General features: G+C 47.1%; 4 non-coding genes and 1 pseudogene across 4 annotated transcripts; all 5 read right to left on the bottom strand.

The window, feature by feature from the left end:
- Positions 1-385: 385 nt before the first annotated feature.
- On the bottom strand, positions 386-570 carry LOC130319866 (U2 spliceosomal RNA). The gene has a single exon (XR_008865921.1). It is a non-coding gene; the product is annotated as a U2 spliceosomal RNA (small nuclear RNA).
- A 693-nt stretch (positions 571-1,263) lies between these two features.
- LOC130319867 (U2 spliceosomal RNA) lies at positions 1,264-1,423 on the bottom strand (annotated as a pseudogene).
- Positions 1,424-3,516: 2,093 nt separating this feature from the next.
- Positions 3,517-3,707, bottom strand: LOC130319868 (U2 spliceosomal RNA). Its single transcript, XR_008865922.1, has one exon. It is a non-coding gene; the product is annotated as a U2 spliceosomal RNA (small nuclear RNA).
- A 2,091-nt stretch (positions 3,708-5,798) lies between these two features.
- On the bottom strand, positions 5,799-5,989 carry LOC130319858 (U2 spliceosomal RNA). The gene has a single exon (XR_008865914.1). It is a non-coding gene; the product is annotated as a U2 spliceosomal RNA (small nuclear RNA).
- A 2,102-nt stretch (positions 5,990-8,091) lies between these two features.
- Positions 8,092-8,282, bottom strand: LOC130319846 (U2 spliceosomal RNA). Its single transcript, XR_008865903.1, has one exon. It is a non-coding gene; the product is annotated as a U2 spliceosomal RNA (small nuclear RNA).
- Between the last annotated feature and the right edge of the window lie 313 nt (positions 8,283-8,595).

Genomic DNA, 8,595 nt, shown 5'->3' with positions numbered 1-8,595 from the left:
GGTGTGGCGCGATATTGGGGAAGGGATGAGATTTTATATTTCTTCATAAGCATTAATCTTATTTTGTCAATTAGGAACATTCAGCACCCACCCGCTATCAAGGCAGCTGCCTATCATGTCATGCCCTACCTGCACAGGTGTGCTGGCTACTCAAATGATCCAATTAAGGAGGCCATTTAGTCAGCAGCAGCAGAAGTCCTGTGCCTGGACGCTCCAACAGCGGCCAGACACAAGCAGAAGCAGCAGAAGCAGCAGCAGCACCACCTTTTGTTTTTTGGCTGCAGCAGCAGCAGCAGCAGCAGCAAGGCCCACAGGGCTGGCTAGCTGGCTAGCCAGCAAGCAGGTAGCAATGAAAGTAGGAATCTTTCTTTTTAACCCTGTAAGGGGGTGGTGCACTGTACCCGAAGATACTGCCATATCGGGTCAATGCATAGGGCGACGGAAGCAAGCTTCGAAATCGGCCCCCGTTCTCAAAAATCCATTTAATATATGGTCCCCAGATAGGGGACGTATCAGATATTAAACTGATAAGAACAGATTTTTTTTTTTTTTTTTTTATCTAAAGCCGAGGAACGTGCTTTCGATTCACCCAAAGTGCAAGAAAAAGTGCAAACGTGTTACACTAAAAAAACGTGCACAAAGGATGCGGTCTATCGCAAGCCCTTCTCCGATAGGAGAGAGGCCCCCCAACAAACCTTACCCTTCGCCTCCGGACCAAAAGGTACCTGCGAGGTTCCAGGTTCGATGTCCCTTTTCGCCGAAGCTACTAGGGGACCACAAATGCTCCCGGCATCCCCCTTGGCGCTAGCCAAGGTATCTGCCCGCAGAGCCGATTACGGTAGGTACCCTGCCAAAGCAGGAGTACCCGGGGTTTTTGCAGGGAGGTGCGGAACCTAATGGCCACACACACCTCCCCTAGACCGCCAGGAGGGACACCCAGAAGGGCTACCGCATCCTGACAAATCCTGTGAACACACAACACGCAAAAAGTGACACAGTGAGACAAAAAAGAAATAAATAAGTGAATGTGTGCAGATATACTGCCCGGACATCCGGCCGGATCTATAAAAATTTCTCTGATCCTAGCCAGAAGGCCGGGAATCAAGAGGTGAGTGCCACAAGGTGAAGAGATTATGGTGCCCGTGCTTCAACCCAGTGAGTCTATTCTCCCAGTGAGTTTCGGCACCTCGGGGTCACCACTCCCCGAGGCACAAAAGTACCTCGGCTCTAGACCCTCTCAGCCTCATGGCGAGACCCGGAGGGAACAGGTCACATCGGGGCAGCCGTCGAGCTGATTCCTCAGAACCAGCCCCGGAAAGCCCTGGTACACCTGCATCCTCCATGCAGCACCCATCCCCACCAGCATGAAAACTGATAAGAACAGATACTACACTTGATCTTAGCCAAAAGGCCGAGAAGCGATAACCGTGAAAGGGGCGGGCCCAACAAGGTCCCCTTCATGGGCACTATCACTGCTTGCTGTCAGGGAGGCTGCCAGACAATTTTCCATGCACACTCTGGGCTGGGGGGCAGTCAACCACCAGTACACACAGCAGAACCTAAACCCATACCATTATTGCTAAGCAGCAAGACAGGGGCCCATTGCACTCCCACGGGGCCTTTTTAAATGCAATCCATAACCCGGATTTGCCAGGAACCCTTCTTACTCCTCCTACTTGCATGTGACACTGGGCTTAGGATCTGCATAGGAAACACACACACAAGCACACACCTACCTTTGTTGCCTGCAGATGCCTCCTTGGCTGTCCCCAAACGGTATCAAACCAACACCCACGGGAAGCTGTAAGCATAGAGGACATGCCTGCACCCCATTGGACTTACCTGTGTGGGTTAAATCCGGGTTATTTGACAACCTATGGCGGTGATGGTTCTGCTCAGGCAGAGCAGTGCTGATGCTCCTCATAAAGCTGTCGCTGCTGTGAAGGTTCTAGGTGACATCACAATCCCTATGGTTACATACACAACAAAGCTGGGTTGTTGTTGTTTACACTCTGCAAGGCCTGTGGAAGTGAGTGACATCATAGCACTGTAGTTCTGAGGGTTCTAGATGGATGCAACAATCTCCTGTTGCTTCTATGAAGGCCATAATAGACGACATCACCAAACAGCTCCATAGTCACATACACAGCAAAGGAGAGATGTTGTTTACACCTAGTGATGTCAGTGGTATTGAGTGACATCACAGCACAGTGCTAAGGCTCCTGGGCCTGGACACAGCAGCGGCTGCAATATCTCAACGGAGAATACGTTTATATATATGTGTGTGTGTGCGCGTATATATATATATATATATATATATATATATATATATATATATATATATTTCTCCGCCGAAATCACTTTTAAACCCATTTCCACCTTTTTTTCCCTTCTCTTCCTCTTACTTTTTTTTCACGTTTTTTTACGTTTTTCTCCTTTTCGCCTCTTTTCTGGGCGTATTATTCTTCTTTTTCTTCTTTTTTTTCGTCTAATGCATACCCCATCAGTGCAGCAATGCTTATTCAATACCGCCAGCAGATGGAGACACTGGGGGATAATTTTCTAAGGATTTATACTGATTTTTCCTGTCTGAATTTGTCGCACAGAAAGTTGCAGGCCAAATATGTGTGACATTTCTGCGACTTTAGCTTCTAGAGCATTTTTACAACATTATACATAGGTGCTGAATACATAAAAAGCGACTGTTCAGCGACAGACAAGTCGCATCGGCTGAAAGTAGGCCAGAATGTCAGTCCATGTTGGAGCAGGTTTAGATACAGTCTAAAGCATAGATCTCAAAGTCTGTGCACAGAATTTAGCAAGGGCCTCGCACCTTCTGATGCATCAGGTAGGTGCACTATAGCATAGCCTAACCCTCTGTACTTTGGTCTATATTGATGCGGGACATAGACAGCCAGCTGATGACCAATCCATTAGTGCAATGGATGGCTGGAAGCATTTGTCTTTGCCTTTGCAATACCACAGAAGCAATGCATGGTCAATGTACAGCAATGACACACCTGTGTGAACAGCCAGGAGACCCCCCCATGTTATGTTACATAGTTACATAGTTAGTACGGTCGAAAAAAGACATATGTCCATCAAGTTCAACCAGGGAATTAAGGGGTAGGGGTGTGGCGCGATATTGGGGAAGGGATGAGATTTTATATTTCTTCATAAGCATTAATCTTATTTTGTCAATTAGGAACATTCAGCACCCACCCGCTATCAAGGCAGCTGCCTATCATGTCATGCCCTACCTGCACAGGTGTGCTGGCTACTCAAATGATCCAATTAAGGAGGCCATTTAGTCAGCAGCAGCAGAAGTCCTGTGCCTGGACGCTCCAACAGCGGCCAGACACAAGCAGAAGCAGCAGAAGCAGCAGCAGCACCACCTTTTGTTTTTTGGCTGCAGCAGCAGCAGCAGCAGCACCAAGGCCCACAGGGCTGGCTAGCTGGCTAGCCAGCAAGCAGGTAGCAATGAAAGTAGGAATCTTTCTTTTTAACCCTGTAAGGGGGTGGTGCACTGTACCCGAAGATACTGCCATATCGGGTCAATGCATAGGGCGACGGAAGCAAGCTTCGAAATCGGCCCCCGTTCTCAAAAATCCATTTAATATATGGTCCCCAGATAGGGGACGTATCAGATATTAAACTGATAAGAACAGATACTACACTTGATCTTAGCCAAAAGGCCGAGAAGCGATAACCGTGAAAGGGGCGGGCCCAACAAGGTCCCCTTCATGGGCACTATCACTGCTTGCTGTCAGGGAGGCTGCCAGACAATTTTCCATGCACACTCTGGGCTGGGGGGCAGTCAACCACCAGTACACACAGCAGAACCTAAACCCATACCATTATTGCTAAGCAGCAAGACAGGGGCCCATTGCACTCCCACGGGGCCTTTTTAAATGCAATCCATAACCCGGATTTGCCAGGAACCCTTCTTACTCCTCCTACTTGCATGTGACACTGGGCTTAGGATCTGCATAGGAAACACACACACAAGCACACACCTACCTTTGTTGCCTGCAGATGCCTCCTTGGCTGTCCCCAAACGGTATCAAACCAACACCCACGGGAAGCTGTAAGCATAGAGGACATGCCTGCACCCCATTGGACTTACCTGTGTGGGTTAAATCCGGGTTATTTGACAACCTATGGCGGTGATGGTTCTGCTCAGGCAGAGCAGTGCTGATGCTCCTCATAAAGCTGTCGCTGCTGTGAAGGTTCTAGGTGACATCACAATCCCTATGGTTACATACACAACAAAGCTGGGTTGTTGTTGTTTACACTCTGCAAGGCCTGTGGAAGTGAGTGACATCATAGCACTGTAGTTCTGAGGGTTCTAGATGGATGCAACAATCTCCTGTTGCTTCTATGAAGGCCATAATAGACGACATCACCAAACAGCTCCATAGTCACATACACAGCAAAGGAGAGATGTTGTTTACACCTAGTGATGTCAGTGGTATTGAGTGACATCACAGCACAGTGCTAAGGCTCCTGGGCCTGGACACAGCAGCGGCTGCAATATCTCAACGGAGAATACGTTTATATATATGTGTGTGTGTGCGCGTATATATATATATATATATATATATATATATATATATATATATATATTTCTCCGCCGAAATCACTTTTAAACCCATTTCCACCTTTTTTTCCCTTCTCTTCCTCTTACTTTTTTTTCACGTTTTTTTACGTTTTTCTCCTTTTCGCCTCTTTTCTGGGCGTATTATTCTTCTTTTTCTTCTTTTTTTTCGTCTAATGCATACCCCATCAGTGCAGCAATGCTTATTCAATACCGCCAGCAGATGGAGACACTGGGGGATAATTTTCTAAGGATTTATACTGATTTTTCCTGTCTGAATTTGTCGCACAGAAAGTTGCAGGCCAAATATGTGTGACATTTCTGCGACTTTAGCTTCTAGAGCATTTTTACAACATTATACATAGGTGCTGAATACATAAAAAGCGACTGTTCAGCGACAGACAAGTCGCATCGGCTGAAAGTAGGCCAGAATGTCAGTCCATGTTGGAGCAGGTTTAGATACAGTCTAAAGCATAGATCTCAAAGTCTGTGCACAGAATTTAGCAAGGGCCTCGCACCTTCTGATGCATCAGGTAGGTGCACTATAGCATAGCCTAACCCTCTGTACTTTGGTCTATATTGATGCGGGACATAGACAGCCAGCTGATGACCAATCCATTAGTGCAATGGATGGCTGGAAGCATTTGTCTTTGCCTTTGCAATACCACAGAAGCAATGCATGGTCAATGTACAGCAATGACACACCTGTGTGAACAGCCAGGAGACCCCCCCATGTTATGTTACATAGTTACATAGTTAGTACGGTCGAAAAAAGACATATGTCCATCAAGTTCAACCAGGGAATTAAGGGGTAGGGGTGTGGCGCGATATTGGGGAAGGGATGAGATTTTATATTTCTTCATAAGCATTAATCTTATTTTGTCAATTAGGAACATTCAGCACCCACCCGCTATCAAGGCAGCTGCCTATCATGTCATGCCCTACCTGCACAGGTGTGCTGGCTACTCAAATGATCCAATTAAGGAGGCCATTTAGTCAGCAGCAGCAGAAGTCCTGTGCCTGGACGCTCCAACAGCGGCCAGACACAAGCAGAAGCAGCAGAAGCAGCAGCAGCACCACCTTTTGTTTTTTGGCTGCAGCAGCAGCAGCAGCAGCAGCAAGGCCCACAGGGCTGGCTAGCTGGCTAGCCAGCAAGCAGGTAGCAATGAAAGTAGGAATCTTTCTTTTTAACCCTGTAAGGGGGTGGTGCACTGTACCCGAAGATACTGCCATATCGGGTCAATGCATAGGGCGACGGAAGCAAGCTTCGAAATCGGCCCCCGTTCTCAAAAATCCATTTAATATATGGTCCCCAGATAGGGGACGTATCAGATATTAAACTGATAAGAACAGATACTACACTTGATCTTAGCCAAAAGGCCGAGAAGCGATAACCGTGAAAGGGGCGGGCCCAACAAGGTCCCCTTCATGGGCACTATCACTGCTTGCTGTCAGGGAGGCTGCCAGACAATTTTCCATGCACACTCTGGGCTGGGGGGCAGTCAACCACCAGTACACACAGCAGAACCTAAACCCATACCATTATTGCTAAGCAGCAAGACAGGGGCCCATTGCACTCCCACGGGGCCTTTTTAAATGCAATCCATAACCCGGATTTGCCAGGAACCCTTCTTACTCCTCCTACTTGCATGTGACACTGGGCTTAGGATCTGCATAGGAAACACACACACAAGCACACACCTACCTTTGTTGCCTGCAGATGCCTCCTTGGCTGTCCCCAAACGGTATCAAACCAACACCCACGGGAAGCTGTAAGCATAGAGGACATGCCTGCACCCCATTGGACTTACCTGTGTGGGTTAAATCCGGGTTATTTGACAACCTATGGCGGTGATGGTTCTGCTCAGGCAGAGCAGTGCTGATGCTCCTCATAAAGCTGTCGCTGCTGTGAAGGTTCTAGGTGACATCACAATCCCTATGGTTACATACACAACAAAGCTGGGTTGTTGTTGTTTACACTCTGCAAGGCCTGTGGAAGTGAGTGACATCATAGCACTGTAGTTCTGAGGGTTCTAGATGGATGCAACAATCTCCTGTTGCTTCTATGAAGGCCATAATAGACGACATCACCAAACAGCTCCATAGTCACATACACAGCAAAGGAGAGATGTTGTTTACACCTAGTGATGTCAGTGGTATTGAGTGACATCACAGCACAGTGCTAAGGCTCCTGGGCCTGGACACAGCAGCGGCTGCAATATCTCAACGGAGAATACGTTTATATATATGTGTGTGTGTGCGCGTATATATATATATATATATATATATATATATATATATATATATATATATATATATTTCTCCGCCGAAATCACTTTTAAACCCATTTCCACCTTTTTTTCCCTTCTCTTCCTCTTACTTTTTTTTCACGTTTTTTTACGTTTTTCTCCTTTTCGCCTCTTTTCTGGGCGTATTATTCTTCTTTTTCTTCTTTTTTTTCGTCTAATGCATACCCCATCAGTGCAGCAATGCTTATTCAATACCGCCAGCAGATGGAGACACTGGGGGATAATTTTCTAAGGATTTATACTGATTTTTCCTGTCTGAATTTGTCGCACAGAAAGTTGCAGGCCAAATATGTGTGACATTTCTGCGACTTTAGCTTCTAGAGCATTTTTACAACATTATACATAGGTGCTGAATACATAAAAAGCGACTGTTCAGCGACAGACAAGTCGCATCGGCTGAAAGTAGGCCAGAATGTCAGTCCATGTTGGAGCAGGTTTAGATACAGTCTAAAGCATAGATCTCAAAGTCTGTGCACAGAATTTAGCAAGGGCCTCGCACCTTCTGATGCATCAGGTAGGTGCACTATAGCATAGCCTAACCCTCTGTACTTTGGTCTATATTGATGCGGGACATAGACAGCCAGCTGATGACCAATCCATTAGTGCAATGGATGGCTGGAAGCATTTGTCTTTGCCTTTGCAATACCACAGAAGCAATGCATGGTCAATGTACAGCAATGACACACCTGTGTGAACAGCCAGGAGACCCCCCCATGTTATGTTACATAGTTACATAGTTAGTACGGTCGAAAAAAGACATATGTCCATCAAGTTCAACCAGGGAATTAAGGGGTAGGGGTGTGGCGCGATATTGGGGAAGGGATGAGATTTTATATTTCTTCATAAGCATTAATCTTATTTTGTCAATTAGGAACATTCAGCACCCACCCGCTATCAAGGCAGCTGCCTATCATGTCATGCCCTACCTGCACAGGTGTGCTGGCTACTCAAATGATCCAATTAAGGAGGCCATTTAGTCAGCAGCAGCAGAAGTCCTGTGCCTGGACGCTCCAACAGCGGCCAGACACAAGCAGAAGCAGCAGAAGCAGCAGCAGCACCACCTTTTGTTTTTTGGCTGCAGCAGCAGCAGCAGCAGCAGCAGCAAGGCCCACAGGGCTGGCTAGCTGGCTAGCCAGCAAGCAGGTAGCAATGAAAGTAGGAATCTTTCTTTTTAACCCTGTAAGGGGGTGGTGCACTGTACCCGAAGATACTGCCATATCGGGTCAATGCATAGGGCGACGGAAGCAAGCTTCGAAATCGGCCCCCGTTCTCAAAAATCCATTTAATATATGGTCCCCAGATAGGGGACGTATCAGATATTAAACTGATAAGAACAGATACTACACTTGATCTTAGCCAAAAGGCCGAGAAGCGATAACCGTGAAAGGGGCGGGCCCAACAAGGTCCCCTTCATGGGCACTATCACTGCTTGCTGTCAGGGAGGCTGCCAGACAATTTTCCATGCACACTCTGGGCTGGGGGGCAGTCAACCACCAGTACACACAGCAGAACCTAAACCCATACCATTATTGCTAAGCAGCAAGACAGGGGCCCATTGCACTCCCACGGGGCCTTTTTAAATGCAATCCATAACCCGGATTTGCCAGGAACCCTTCTTACTCCTCCTACTTGCATGTGACACTGGGCTTAGGATCTGCATAGGAAACACACACACAAGCACACACCTAC

The sequence above is a fragment of the Hyla sarda genome, unplaced genomic scaffold (assembly GCF_029499605.1).
Source record: "Hyla sarda isolate aHylSar1 unplaced genomic scaffold, aHylSar1.hap1 scaffold_2178, whole genome shotgun sequence".
Taxonomy (NCBI): domain Eukaryota; kingdom Metazoa; phylum Chordata; class Amphibia; order Anura; family Hylidae; genus Hyla; species Hyla sarda.
Note: the sequence above shows the minus strand (reverse complement) of the source record. Positions and strands in the feature narration are given on the sequence as shown.